Below are 16,011 nucleotides of genomic sequence, written 5' to 3'. Positions count from 1 at the left end.
CCTTTCGCCCATTAGGTCCCTAGAATTCAGTCAGTTTCTTAATTCCATGATTATGAACATACTCAGGGTTTCTAGAATTTAAACAGATTATCATGAATTAGTTATTTAAATGTTCCAAATCAGATTATCATGTTATTTCTCAGTTTATTGCATGAATTTCAGAATCCTAGCTATGTATTTCTTTAGTTCTTGAATTACACGTTCTAGGTCAGATATCTCAGTTATTCAATTATACATGCCTCAGTTTATGAATGCATCATTATAAGATTAATTGTTGCATTCTCAGTTTGCATGTTCAGTTTTGAGCTATCCAGTATTTACAGAAACTCAGTCATAATGTGTTAACCACTTAATCTATTGGGAGTAGCATAATATCGAGTTGGACTAGGGTTTCAGCGTACCCAGATAGTCCCAGAACTACGAGCCACGTAGGTGTAAGTCCCCTCTGTGGGCAACATCAGTTTAGTGATCACGCCAGCATGCCTCTATACTTCTGGCAGGGTATATTGGGTCCTCTCGATGGGGCGTATACATCGGACTCCACATTTAGCTCATGTGGTTTTGTGTCGGTTAATAGTAGCTCCCACAGTTCAGTCAAACTCTATTGCATTGACCATATTTACAGTTCATATAGAAATTCAGTCAGCATGTTATAAATTGGTCATTGCATTCAGTTAGCTCAGTATTCAGTATCTACATCATGTTCAGATTATTTCATTGCTTTATTGCTTTGTTCAGTTATATGTTCTTTCAACTTTACTCTATCTTGCATGCTTAGTACCTTTCACTTACTGACGAATACGTGCGCTACATTTTCTCGTGATGTAGGTTCAGGTTCTTAGCATTCAGATCGTGCTTAGATCGATTCCCGATCCTCAGTTCAGCAGCATCAGTGGTGAGTCCTCTTTCTTCGAGGACTAGTGACATGTTTATCTTTATTGCTTTTAGTCTTTAGTTTCAGTTTTCCTAGACCTAGTTGGGGCATGTCCCAACATTTCTAGTCAGTTTAGAGGCTTATTTCATACATAGATAGATTCATCTTAGTATTGAGTTAATATCTTCCTTGTATTAAACTCATCAGTTTTCATTTATCTCAGTTATTAGTATATGGGTATTCCCCATCTTTTCATCTTATTTATGATTTGGCTTCCACATAATTTCTATTATCTAGATTATATTTAGTATGCTTATGATCATGCCAGTTGGGTTAGCTTGGGATCACTTGTGGTCCTAGGTCCCGTGTCCGCGTCTCGAGGTTAACTCGGGGCGTGAGAAGAGGTAGATGAATAGCACCAATACTACCAACTTGGATTGGGTCATTGACATTACTGAGGTTCCCAATGTCATCTTTGGTGGCCCACTTGGTTACCATTACTTCCGTTTACGCTCATCTCTTCCTCTGTTCAACACAAGCAACACAAAACCAAAAACTAAAAGAAGTGGATTCAATTACAACTAAAGAGAACACGTTTTAACTTCACTAAAAGAATTTTAAACAACACCACTCCCCGACAGTGGCACCATTTTGATTAACGTTTCAAGCACACCTCATCCAATTTTAGATGGAAATGATCGTTAAACAGTATAAAACCCAACCAAGAGTTGGGGTCGAACCCACATGGAGTGGTACGTGTTCAGATTCAATCATGAAGTATAAATGTGGTCTAATCAGCTATAGGAATAGAAATTATCATAAAAGACATATAAACAAGTTGGATTGGGGTGACAATAAATGTCAGATTGGGGGTTTTGGTTTGCAAGTATCAACTACAACTCAAATACACAAAACTGATTTTAATAATATAAAAAGGAATTCTCGGGATGTGATCGATTATACAAAAATTTCGCTATATGGGTAATTGCAACTACTAACGAATAGCTAAATATCAGTGAGTAGGCTAGACTATGAGTGAAATAGCTTTCTCTCGAACAACTACTTCGATTCAAGTGATTTCTCCCGAACATCAACAAGCTTAACAAATAAGAACAGTCCACTACCTTAATACATCTTCTCTCTCGAGTAAGATGGATGGGATTAGGTTTAGGATTCACTCTCTTGAGCTGAACCCAAATCAACCCAATACCCACAAACCATTAATCAAAAGCTTTGGTTCTAGAACCTCTCTCTCGAGCAAGCTAACAACACAAAATTAGAACTGCATTTGTAACTATAATTAATAAATAAAAACATATCTAATCATTAAACCCACATCAATATATCATTTAAATTAGTAAATAAGCAATACCCATAAGCTAATTCAACCCATAATCACAGCCTAAGAATTGGGGTTTTAGCCACACATCATAAAAATAGAAAAACAATTACCAAATGCATTAGCCATAAAGAGTATTCAAGCTTTTACAATGGTCCAAATTGAAGAAAATCAATAACCCACTTGTAAAATATCCGAATTAAGTCTAAAAAATCCTTCAAGTCTACGAGGAAAACTATCAAACTTTCAAAGAAAACTATTCTAAATTGTAGTAAGTCCTTTAATTTTAAAGTTCAAAATCATATTTATACTCGCCAATAATTAGCAACGAAAGGCCATTAGGTGAGGTAAGTCGGGTTTGCCGAGGGGTTCGGCAAACCGCCCTTTGCTTTCTTCTATCACCTTCATTCATTGGCTCTCAGCATCCTCTAGTCCTTTAACTTTGGGCGATCAATCTTGTCATCGTGGAACTGATCGTTCATTCCTCAACTGTCCCCTTTATGTCGCTCACTTGGTTTCTTCCTTCAGGGCTGTCACAGTGGAACTTTTGGTGAACTAAAGAACCACTAAGCGAGTCGCCGAGTGGTCTTGGTGATCACCAGGCTCCCATTTCTCCACTTCTTCAGCTTGTTTTGTTCCTTTTTGCTTGTTAGTGTCCTTGCTTTGCTCCTTAATCAACATACCTGAAAATCAAGGCTTTACATCAGTTTATAGCACAAATTTGGCATTTGAGGACACTAAAACTATCAAAATAAAGCCCTAAATGAGCCAAATCTAGGACTCATCAAGGATCCCCAAAATTTTATTGATGAGGTCAAGAAGATCTTTGGAGTGATGCAAGTGACTGGAAATGATAGGGTACATTTGGCATCCTACCAGCTCAAGAATGTAGCTCATATATGGTTCACGCAGTGGAAAGACTACAGGGGTAAAAATGCAGCTCATGTGACTTGGGAGTGTTTTACTGGAGATTTTCTGGATAGGTTCTTTCCAAGAGAGTTGAGAGAGGCTAAAACTCAGGAATTCATGAATTTGAGAAAAGGTACAATGTTTGTCCAAGAGTACGGACTCAAGTTCACCCAGCTCTCTAGGTATGCTCTGCACATAGTTGCTGATTCAAAGGCGTAGATGAGTAAGTTCCTATTCGGGGTATCTGACTTGGTGAAGACAGAGTGCAAAAATGCAATGTTGTTGGAGGACATGAACATCTCTAGGCTCATGACTCATGCTTAGTAGGTTGATGGAGACAAGCTTAGAGAACAGGCTAAGGACAACAAGAAGGCAAAGACAGGCAACTATGATTACTCTCAGCCGAAATCGAGTTGTGGAAATCACTCAGAGTTTAAGCAGAAATCTTCAGCTCCAGCACCTTCATCAGCTAGTGCTCCATCCTCCAGGTTTCAACAAGATCAGAAAGGTAGGGCATCACGCTTTAAGTCTCAGGGGAGTGTTTCAGGAACCAGAACCTACCCAACTTATCCAAAGAGCGGTAAGAACCATCCGGGAGGATGTATTGCATGAAAAGAATGATGTTTTGGGTGTGATCAGACTAGTCACAGGTTGAGGGATTGCCCTTCTTCTAAGATGGGATAGGGAGGTAACAATAGTAGGGTTCAGTCTACAGCTCCAGCAACACCAGTAGGTTGCCCAAGTCAGTAGGGTGCTTCATCTAGTACAGGTGGCAGTCAGTGCTAGAACAAGTTGTATGCTCTTCAGGCTTGCTAGGATTAGGAAGATTCTCCCGACGTGGTCACTGGTACGTTGCTTGTCTTCCACTTAGATGTATATACTTTGTTAGATCCAGGGGCTACTCTTTCCTTTGTAACTCCATATATATATAGTAGTAAATTTTGGTGTCAGCCCAAAAACTCTTTCAGAACCCTTCTCAGTCTCTACTCCAGTTGGTGACCCAGTTATAGCTCGACGGGTATACAAAAACTGCCCTGTCACAGTCTCTCAAAAATTCACCTCAGCAGATCTTGTAGAGTTAGAAATGGTAGACTTTGATATCATTCTAGGCATGAATTGGTTACATTCATGTTATGCCTCAGTCGATTGTAGAACTAGGATCGTTCGTTTTTAGTTTCCAGACGATCCAATCTTAGAATGAAATGGTAGTAGCTCAGTGCCTATGGGTCGATTCATTTCTTGCCTTAAGGCTAGAAAGATGATATCCAAGGGGTATATCTATCATCTTGTTAGGGTTAAGCTTTCTAACTCCGAAACACCAACTCTTGAGTCAGTTCCAGTAGTTAATGAGTTTCTATAAGTGTTTCCTGAAAGTCTTCCCGGAGTTCCTGCTAAAGGGAAATTGACTTTGGAGTTGATCTCCTTCCAGATACCCAACCCATTTCTATTCCTCTTTATAGAATGACTCCAACTAAACTTAAGAAATTGAAAGAGCAGTTAAAAGACCTTTTAGATAAGGGCTTCATCAGACCTAGTATTTCATCATGGGGTGTGCCACTATTATTCGTGAAAAGGAATGATGGTTCTCTTAGGATGTGCATTGACTATCAGCAGTTGAACAAAGTCACAATCAAGAATAAGTATCCCATCCCCAAGATTGATGACTTGTTCGACCAACTTCAGGGTGCTAGTCATTTTTTGAAAATAGACCTCAGATCAGGTTATCACTAGCTCAGAGTTAGAGATAGTGACATCCAGAAAATAGCCTTCAAAACTCGGTATGGTCATTATGAATTTGTAGTTATATCATTTGGACTAACCAATGCTCCTGCAACTTTCATGGATTTGATAAACAGGGTGTTCAAGCAGTATTTAGACTTTTTCCTTATCGTCTTTATTGATGATATCCTCATTTACTCTAGGAATGAGGAAGAACATGTGACTCATTTGAGGGTTGTCTTGCAAACCCTCAAGAACTATGATATGAATGTAGTTTACCATCCTTATAAGGCCAATGTAGTAGTTGATTCTCTTAGCAGACTATGTATGGGTAGTGTAGCACATGTTGAGGAAGAAAGGAAGGAATTGGCAAAAGATGTTCACCGGCTTGCTTGCTTAGCAGTTTGCCTTATGTGCATATAATATGGTGGTGTGATAGTACAGAATGCGTCAGAATCTTCATTGGTAGCGGAGGTTAAGGAAAAACAAGATAGTGATCCTATTTTACTTCAACTGAAGGGTGCAGTTCATCAACAAAAAGTTGAGGTTTTCTCCTAAGGGGAAGATGGTGTGCTTCGCTACCATGGTCGTTTGTGTGTTCCTAAGGTGGGTAAGTTGAGGCAATAGATCCTTTCAAAATCCCATAACTCCAGGTATTATATTCATCCAGGTACCACTAAGTTGTATAGTTATCTACGAGAAGTCTTTTGGTGGAATGGCATGAAGAGGAATATAGTAGATTTTGTGGCTAAGTGTCCTAATTGTCAGCAGGTGAAGGTAGAACATCAGAACAAGAGGTTGGACTCAAGAGATTAACATTACTACATGGAAGTGGGACGTGATAAACATGGAATTTATTACAGGTTTACCTCGTACTCAGACAACATGACTCCATTTGGGTAATAGTAGACATAGTTACTATGTCCGCTCACTTTTTGGCTGTTAAGACTATAGATTCAGCAGAAGAGTACACCAAACTTTACATTAATGAGATAGTCAGGTTGCATAGGGTTCCTTTTTCCATCATTTCAGATAGAGGTCCTCAGTTTACCTCTCATTTCTAGAAGTCTTTTCAGAAAGGTCTTGGTACCCAGGTAAATCTCAACAATGCATTTCATCTGCAGACAGATGGTCAGGTAGAGTGTATCATTCGGACTTTAGAGGACATGTTGAGAGTGTGTGTGATCGACTTCAAGGGTAGTTGGGATGATCACCTCCCTTTTATATAATTTTCCTACAATAATAGCTACCATTCCAGTATTAAGATGCCCCCGTATAAGGCATTATATGGTCGTAGATATAGATCTCAAGTTGGTTGGTTTGAAGTAGGTAAAGCGGGATTGATTGGGCTAGATTCGGTGCATGAGGATATGGAGAAAGTTCAGCTAAGTTGAGATAGGATAAAGACAGTTCAAAGTCATTAGAAGTCCTATACAGATGTGAGGAGAAGGGACTTAGAGTTTGAGATTGATGATTGGGTTTTATTCCTGAAAGTTTCACATATGAAGGGGGTGATGAGATTTGGCAAGAAAGTGAAGCTTAGTCCTAGGTATGTAGGTCCTTACATGATCTTGAAAAGGATTGGTAAACTGGCCTATGAGTTAGAGTTGCCAGCAGAACTAGCAGCAGTCCATCCAGTCTTCCACATTTCCCTATTGAAGAAATGTGTAGGTGATCCAGCATCTATAGTGCCATTATAGAGTGTAGATGTGAAATATAGTCTCACTTATGAAGATGAGCCAGTTGAAATCCTTCATCGTCAGGCTTGAAGGTTGAGAAACATAGAAGTCGCTTCAGTTAAAGTTTGGTGGAGGAGTCTGTCCGTAGAGGGAGCTACTTGGGAAGTAGAAGCAGCCATGAAGGCCAAGTATCCTCATCTCTTTCCTTTCGATTCCATTCCAGCTTGTGGTAATACTTCCTCTCCAGTCTCTTAGTTTACTCTTGCATAAAGTCAGTCTTAGTATCATGTTCCTTTAGTAATACTTGCATTTTCAGCGTATTTGCATGTTCTTGGAACTCAATTCAGTGAGAAATCAGTTTTTGTACTTAGTGGTAAGATTTGCAGCTCTTTTCCTCTTTTCTCAGCTAGTTTAGGCTTTATTAAAGGACTAATGTCCCTAAGGGGGGATAATGTAACACCTTGGAAATTAGACTTAGAAAAATGCTGCAGAAATCACCAGTACTAGTGAACCACGACAAGGTTCACGGACCGTGAAAGGGATCACGGTCTGTCGACCTGCCCGTGGTTCATACCCTTTTCCAGTAGAGGTGGACCACCTCAAGAGCCGTGGAAGGGCTAGTGTGAGCCAGGCCAGTTCACCAGTCCCAGACATCAAACCACGGGGCCCTTCACGGGACGTGGTCCTGGCGATGGCCATGGTGGAGCCCGTGGAAGGCCACCCTAGAACAACTAGCTACTAAACCAAGGACCACGACCATCTAGATGGTTTGTGGTCCCTTCGACTATCCATCAGAGTGGTTGTGGTCGACTGCGTTAGATTTTAAGTTAGGGGTCATTTGGTCTTTTCCCCTATGCGTTGGACATCTAAACTACATCGTTTAACCCCTAAACTACGTGGTTTTGGTCAGTTTTAGCCTAGAAACTAAATTAGAACCTAACCCAATAAATCATTCACCAAAAAATTATCTATCTTAAAGCAAACCAAGAGGAAAAGTCGAGCAGCCCTAGTCCAAGAATGCAACAAGGTTCGTCAGTTCCAGCCGTAAAATCGAAAGATTTTTCCATGAAATTTATCATCAGGTATGTGGGATTTCACTAGTGGGTTCCTTTCACCCATTAGGTCCCTAGAATTCAGTCAGATTCTTGTTTCTCTATATCATGTTAGACCTAGGGTTTCTAGAAATTCAGATTATTGTTATGATTCAGCTGTTAGATCAATCCTAATCATATTATCATGTTTTTGAGGAATTGTTGCTCAGCTTCTTGCATGAAACTCAGAACCCTAGTGGTGTGCTCAGCTTCTTGCATGAAACTCAGAACCCTAGTGGTGTAGATTCGTTTAGTTCATAAATTACACTTGCTAGGCCAGTTTATTCAGATATGCATGCCTCAAATAAGAATGTTTCATTACCAGTATATTAATGTTGCATTTCAGTTAGCATGTCAGTAATTTGAGCTATTCAGTATTACAAAATTCAGTTATAATGTGTTACTTACATATATTCAGTTGGGAGTAGGCTTAACACCGAGTTGGACTAGGGTCAGTCACCCTTATAGTCCTAGAACTCCGTGCCCCGTAGGTTTGTAAGTCCTCTCTGTGGGCAACATATTTAGTGATCACATTAGTCATGCCTTTATACCCTTGGCAAGGTATATTGGGTCCTCTCGATGGGGCGTATACATCGGACTCTACATTTAGCTCATGTGGTTTAATGTCGGTTATTAGTAACTCCCACAGTCAGATTCTAGTACACTTGACCAGGTTCCCAGTTACATTTCAGTATTCAATTTCAGCATGTTATGTACTTGGTCATTGCATTCAGTTCAGTTCATTTCAGTATATTTCAGTATTTCCATCATTTTCATATTATATCACTACTCAATATGCTTGATTCAGTTGTGTATATATTGTTCAGCTTTATCCTATCCTGCATGCTCAGTACCTTTCAAGTACTGATGCATTCTCTGTGCTACATCTTCTCATGATGTAGGTTCAGATCCTCAGCATTCAGATCACGCGTAGATCGGTTCCCGATCCACACTCAGCAGCATCAGTGGTGAGTCCTCATACTTCGAGGACAATAGACATGTTTTCTATTTCAATCTTTCACTTTAGTTTCAGTTTTTACTAGAGCTAGCTTAGGGCATGTCGCAGCATCTTTAGTCAGTTAGAGGCTTATTTCAGACATAGACAGATTCAACTTTAGTATTTTGAGTTATAGTCCAGTATCATTAACTCTTATTTAGTATTTTTTTTCATATTCAAACCAGTATTGGGTGTTCCCCATCATTTCAGTTGTCTCATGATTTAGCTTCCGCACTAGTTTATCTTTTCATAGATTTGTGCAGTTTGCTTATGATATGCCAGCTCAGGGTTAGCTTGGGGTCACTCGTGATCCTAGGTCCAGTGTTTACGTCAAGGGGGTAGCCTCAGGGCGTGACAACGCATATACTTGATATCCATTTATATAAGATGTTTAATGACTAAAAGTTAATATAAAATTATTATTAATGATGTTGGATTGATGAAGGAATATAGAGGGCCAAAAGTTCTGACTGTGTACAATTTTTAAAAGGTTGTAAATGATATTATTAGTAGTCAATATAACATTAAGACAAATAAAAACATTGTGAGTGTATCTTTATGTTTTGAAAAGGCGGTAATAGAAAGGAAATTATTAATATTATTTAGCTTAACATTAAATAAGGCAACAATGTGTGGAATTTTTATTAGGAATTAGAAGTGGCTGGAAAAGGTATTATTAGCATTTACATAATAAGGTACTTATTTAACATATTTCAGTATAGTATTATATAAGGCAAACATGGAGCATTATAATTAGCTATATCGTAACGTGTACTAGTTTTTAGGCATTATTAGTATCTGTTAAACTTCTTATTAGCTCACATCTGTAGTGAATGAGAATCACTAAAATAGGGATTCAATTGATTTTTAAATGTTATAGTCACCTAAATGTGTGCTAGGAGAAAAGAAATTACAACTATTTAATTTTAAAATGTAATACCAACTTGACCTCAATCAATTCATTTTACTATTTGTTTCCTTTGAAAATAAGGGTGAAATTATAATATTATAATATTAGATCGATCCTATGCATAACTTTAAAGCAATGACACAAATATTGCATGTATAATTTATAAAAAAATCACAAAAATGTCGAATCAAATGAATTTGGTTCATGTAAATATAAGGTAATCAAACTTAGTCATTATAAGACAATGCAAAAGTCATACTTGATATTTTTAACTTTATGAATTCATCTTGCTCTAAATTCGTGTTTCTAAATAAAGTGAAGATGTCAAACTTTCTATACACTTTATTGATACCCTCAGATCATAAACTAATTTAGTTGGTTTATTAAAAAAAATACCAACTTCAAATATTATACGCAAAGAATATCGTTATTAGTTTTAAAAGCAAAACAATTATTTAGATGAATAAAATAAAATACTCCAGAGTATTAGACAAATTGTTTTAAAATATGTTCAATTAGTATACATTAAGTAAAAAAAGGATTATGTAGTTGTTTGTACCTAGAACTCCATTCGATTTTTTTTTGTTTTTATCTCTTTTATGTTCATCTGAATTCATGAATATAGACACCTCACTTATTGATTAGTTTAAGAAAAATCAAAATAAAATTAAAAATTAAAATCCTCTCTTGTCTCCATTTGTATTTCCAAATCATTGTAGTTGTGAACATAATAAGTATAATTATTAGTAATTAGTAGAGAATACCAAAATTACTCCAAGCCAAATAGTTCCAGATACATTGCAAGGCAATATGTATAGTGATTTTACATTTCTACACAAAATAGTAACAAGAAATTTCAGAAAGAGAAACAATCATAAATAAATAATTAGAATTGAAACAATCCTTTCTAATTTAGAAAAAAAATAATCTATAAATGATAAAAATCTTACAAACAAACAATAAAAGATGGAAAAAAAGGAACTTTACCATATGAGTATGTAGAAATGCTAGTGGAAGAATTCAAGATAACAAATTTGTATTTGGCAGTGGTATATATTGATTTCGGTACAACTCTTCTTATTCTATAATCTAATATTAAAAGGAGGAAAAGCTTGATTCATGTACTTATTTAATATTCTAGAAATCCTAATTGACTCTTGTTCTTCCACATTCCCTTCGTAATAAATAACTTACAATTCAAAAAATAATTTAAATATTAATTAGATATTTAATTTAGTCTAGAGGTAAAATGGTAATCCAACTTTTCATCTTTGAAGCTTCCCACTTAAAATAATATATATATATATATATATATATATATATTTATTTATTTATTTACTAGATCTAGGAACGTGTGTTGCACATTTATTCCAAAATACTTCATATAAATACTGTATTGCAAAATCCATCATTGTTTCAATAGGAACTACATATATCTTCCTAATAAAAAGAATATACTTTTAACTATAAAATTGACTAAAAGTGCATAAAGTAAAATTAATTGACTATCGCACAAATTCAATATTCAAATGAGGATATTAAAATATAACATGCTAGGCTAATGTATACAAAGCAACAAACCATGGTAAATTCTCAATAATAATAACAACACAACAATAGAAAGTTGTACAATAACAACAAACAAGAAACATAAATGTTAAACTAAACAAATAAAAAGAGACATGAGAAGAGAGCATACAGATTTTCTCATGTTTTTTTTCAATTAGTTTATATGTGTACATTATTGTGTCAAATGTTACTATTTATAGGATAACATTGAGGAAGACAAAGAGTTGTCATAAATATGATATTGATCCATTTGAAATTATTGATGAGAGATGAGAGTAAAAAACATAATGAATATAATTAGTAAGAGTTACATACATTTACATAATGAAGAGTTAGTGGTAATTTATGTATGCTATTTACTATTTAATACTTAATTTATTAAACAATTTATAACGTTTAAATGTAATGTGAAAATGAAACTGTAATCTAAGGATAAAATATGTAAAAGAATTCATTCAAATATATTAAATGTGCAATGGAGAATCATTATGACTAATTATTAAAAAAATCATAGTAACTATGATTATGAAAAATCATCACTATTACTACATGGAAGATGTAAAGATTGTTGGTTTTTTCTTGCTAATAATAATTTGTAATTTAATAGTGAGTATTGAATTGTATGTCTAGTTGAAAATATGAGTATTAATTTCCATAATACGAATAATCAAGATTCATTGAATCCCAAAATAAATATTAAATGAAAAAATAATATTTTAAATAATTTCAAGAAAATAAATTAATAGTTAAAGGATATTTTTGTAATTCAACTTTTGACTTAGATTCTTCCCACTTTTAGTATAATATACTAGTCTTTGGGCACGCGCCTTGCACGTGTAACCCAATTTTATTAACCAAAATTATTTTAAAAAATTACATAAATATTAGTATTAAGCAAGATTCTTGAGTTATAAATTATATACTAAACAAGAAGTGCAAATTCTTAAAGTGCTAACTTAATTCTATTTGGCGAGCTCTCTATAAAGGCAAATATACTTCTCCAAAGAGATCCTTGGTTGTCTTACCTTGATTTCAAATATTGCCTTTAATCAGCGAAGTTACTGAATCTTGTTTCTTTTGGTATAATGTACAATATCTTCTTTACCTATTGATTTGACAAAAATAACATTTTTAAATACCAACACTCAAGCAGAAAGGAGTAGAGACATAGAAACATATGTTTATATTACCTCCCAATTACCAACTAAAAATACGTTCGGTGTAATTATGTTTTAGTATCATGTGTATTTTTAATTATTTTTCTGAGAATTTGATTAAGAATATATATATATATTATATATTACCTTAAAGGCATGAACTCCTAACTTGAATGTTAAATTATTATAATACCCTTAACTTAGGTTGTGACTTTTTCGATGAGTTATGACTTTTCTGATAAGTTGTGACTTTGTCGATAAGTTGTGACTTTTTTTCAAAGGTTGTGATTTTTCGATGAGTTGTGGCTTTTCCAAAGAGTTGTGACACAAAACAATATTTGTTCATACTACTCTTTGTTGACTATAAATAGAGGGGCTTCCTCTCATTTCTCAACCACAATTCTTTTTATTCTTCTACTCTTCTTCTTACATTTTAAATTTTTTTCTTATGTGATTTATCGTCATTGACTGAGTTCGAAGTTTAACGGAATATGAGGTACCACTATTCTGATGAAGTAAGTTGTTTTATCCTAAGACGATATATTCCATAACCTAGAGTACTTAAGAAAAATAATTTTGATGCTATAATAATTGTTTTTTTGCTTAATATATACCTAAGTATGTAATATTCCAATATATGAGGTTAACATGATGTAGTCTAAATTCATTTGGTTTTTGTTAACAATTTTTCTTGTGATGTAGATATATGCTTCTGAACATCTTTTTCCAAAATTTAGATAATTGTCATGATTTTTTTTTTTTAATGCTTAAGACAAAAAAAATGACTTTATTTATCAGTGTTACTTATGTGATTTAGATTGTCAGGAAGTTTGTTTCAAAATAGTTATTACTATGTAAACATCGCCCTTTTGTTATACTTATCTACTATTTTTTAATATTTGAAGAAAAGTTCATATGACTTGTAATAACGCCAATTGAAGTTTGTGTATTAGTTTAATTTTTATTATTTATTTAATAGCTAATTTTTGTGAGGTAAATATTTTTTTCTTTTGTGTTTTAATTCAAGAGAGAATTTAAGAATTAGTGTTCACATAACAAGTGAACAGTGATGAATACACACGTTGTTGATTATTTCTAATAAAATTAATAGATCAAGTTGTGGTAGAGACAATAATAATAAACAAAAACAAAAAGGTACATGATCTGTTTAATTATCTATTTTTTATTCTTTTACCCTAAATCGAAGGAGTTTCTTCCTAATTTTTCTAAAATAGCGGCCATCAACGTAGTCCATTGAATTATTAGTTTTGATTGTAAGTGCACTATTTCAAAAATAGATTTTCACTTTTACTTATTATATGATTATATATAGCCATGATAATAAATAGTTTTTAATAGATATGTAGGTAAAAAAGAACAGAGAGAGTAAAGTGTTTGGTGACAAGACATTTCAATCAAATGGAACACTACAGTTAATATAACATGAACATATATTTTCGTCTTCCTTCTTCATTGGCAATGAATTGTGTTTCATATATTTTTTTCCTCTTTATACATTTATATTGAGTATAAAAAAAATTTAAGTATGAATTTCCTGTTATTTTGTGTTTATTTTAAACTAAAAAAATGTTATTTCACACGATACACTCCTTGCTAGCTATATAAAATTAGATAAGAAAATAGTGATTGATCATAAAGTGATCTTAAATCAAAATAAAGATTCTATAAATAATACATTAAATTTTAAAAAATTTAAGTATGAATTTCCTGTTATTTTGTGTTTATTTTAACTAAGAAAATGTTATATCACACGATATACACTTCTTGCAGCTATATAAAATTAGATAAGAAAATAGTGATCGATCATAAAGTGATCTTAAATCAAATTGAATATTCTAGAAATAATACATTAAAATTTATTCATCTACCAATTTTTATAATTGAAAAAGTTTAATGTTTTATGTTACGATACAACTTCTGTAATATACTAGATACTAGATACTTTCATTAGACAACAACTATATGCTATGTATGCGGCAGAAAAAAGAAGAAGACCACAATTCCAAAAAGAGAAGGTAGAAACTTAAAGAAATGAAATATTTTTTTCATTATAAGTGATGTTGTTCATATATTAACATTAAATTATGCTACTGTTGTTCATATATATATTTATTTATTTATTTCAAAATAGTTATTACTATGTAAACATCGCCCTTTTGTTTTACTTATTTACTATTTTTTATTATTTCAGTATTTTAGACGAAGAAAAGTTCATATGACTTGTAATAACGCCAGTTGAAGTTTGTAATAGGTTGATTTTCATTATTTATTTAATAGCTAATTTTGTGAGATGAATATTTTTTTCTTTTGTGTTTTAATTCGAGAGAGAATTTAATTATTAGTGTTCACATAATGAGGAACATTGACGAATACACACATTGTTGATTATTTCTAATAAAATTAATAGATCAATTGATCTATTAATTTTATTAGAAATAATCAACAATGTGTGGTTGAGACAAAATAATAAAAAAAATACAAAAAAGGCAAATGATCTTTTTCATTTTTCCATTTTTTATTCTTTTACCCTAAAACGAAGGAGTTTCTTCCTAATTTTTCTAAAATAGCAGCTATCAACGTAGTCCATTGAATTATTATTTTTGATTGTAGATCCACTATTTCAAAAATAGATTTTAACTTATACTTATAATATGATTATATAGCCATGATAAGAAATATTTTGTTTAATAGATATGTAAGTAGAAATGAACAGAGAAAGTAAAGTGTTTGGAGACAAGAGATTTCAATCAAATGGAATACTAGAGTTAATATAACGTTGTCACAACCTAGACCGTCGTGATTGACACCCACACTAACCATTCGGGGGGAGAACCACTACTACAACCCAAATCAAGAAATCAATCTAAAAACTAAGCCAAATACTAAGGAAAGAAAATAGAGTTTCCATAAACTCTAAAAAAAGTTCAACAATAACTAACGAATGCGGAAGAATTAACCTAGAACTTGCAAGTCAATGTAGCAAAACTCTACTAACGACAAGTCTAAGAACAAGGAGTACAACCCTGAAATAAAACAACACCTGAAACAAAAGTCTGAGTCCGAAAAGAAGGGACTTAAACAAGGAAGAACCATGGCAGCCTGAAAAAACTGGCTCACCCTTGAATCCGGTCATGCTCATAGTCACCTAGCTGAGGTTTATCAATAGCCACCTGAAGATCCCCTGTACTCAACAAAGAAAGAGCAAGTGCAGTATCAGTACATAACCACCGTCTACTGGTAGGATCACACGGCTATCCCACTAAGGGTAACATACATTAGTCAATACAACAATATAATCACATGCACATATCGAACATATACAATATCATCAACATATACGAACAATGAATAACTTCACGATTCTCACATATCATAGTTATATCAATTTAGAGCAACATATTGTCTTCCAATATCAATCATCATTAGATATGAACGAACTCATCACTAGTAGATACACAACACAATTCAATGGTACTCTCACGGAACCCAATTCAATGGTCCTCTCATAGAACCCAAATCCAAACAGTTAGCATGCCGGAACATGGCAGTTGATCCCATATTTATGCCGAAACGTGGCAATTCGATCCAAGTTAGTGTATCAGATCATGACACTGCCTATTCAACAAACCACAATCACAATCACAATCATACAACAAGAGGTGATTCATGGTATACAATTCAATTATCCCCATTTACAAAAATTGCGATCAATAATGTAGTATTCACATACATACATGCATCATAAT

Source organism: Solanum stenotomum, chromosome 5 (genome assembly GCF_019186545.1).
Source record: "Solanum stenotomum isolate F172 chromosome 5, ASM1918654v1, whole genome shotgun sequence".
Classification (NCBI taxonomy): domain Eukaryota; kingdom Viridiplantae; phylum Streptophyta; class Magnoliopsida; order Solanales; family Solanaceae; genus Solanum; species Solanum stenotomum.
The sequence above is the reverse complement of the archived record's forward strand: the minus strand, read 5'-3'. Positions refer to the sequence as shown.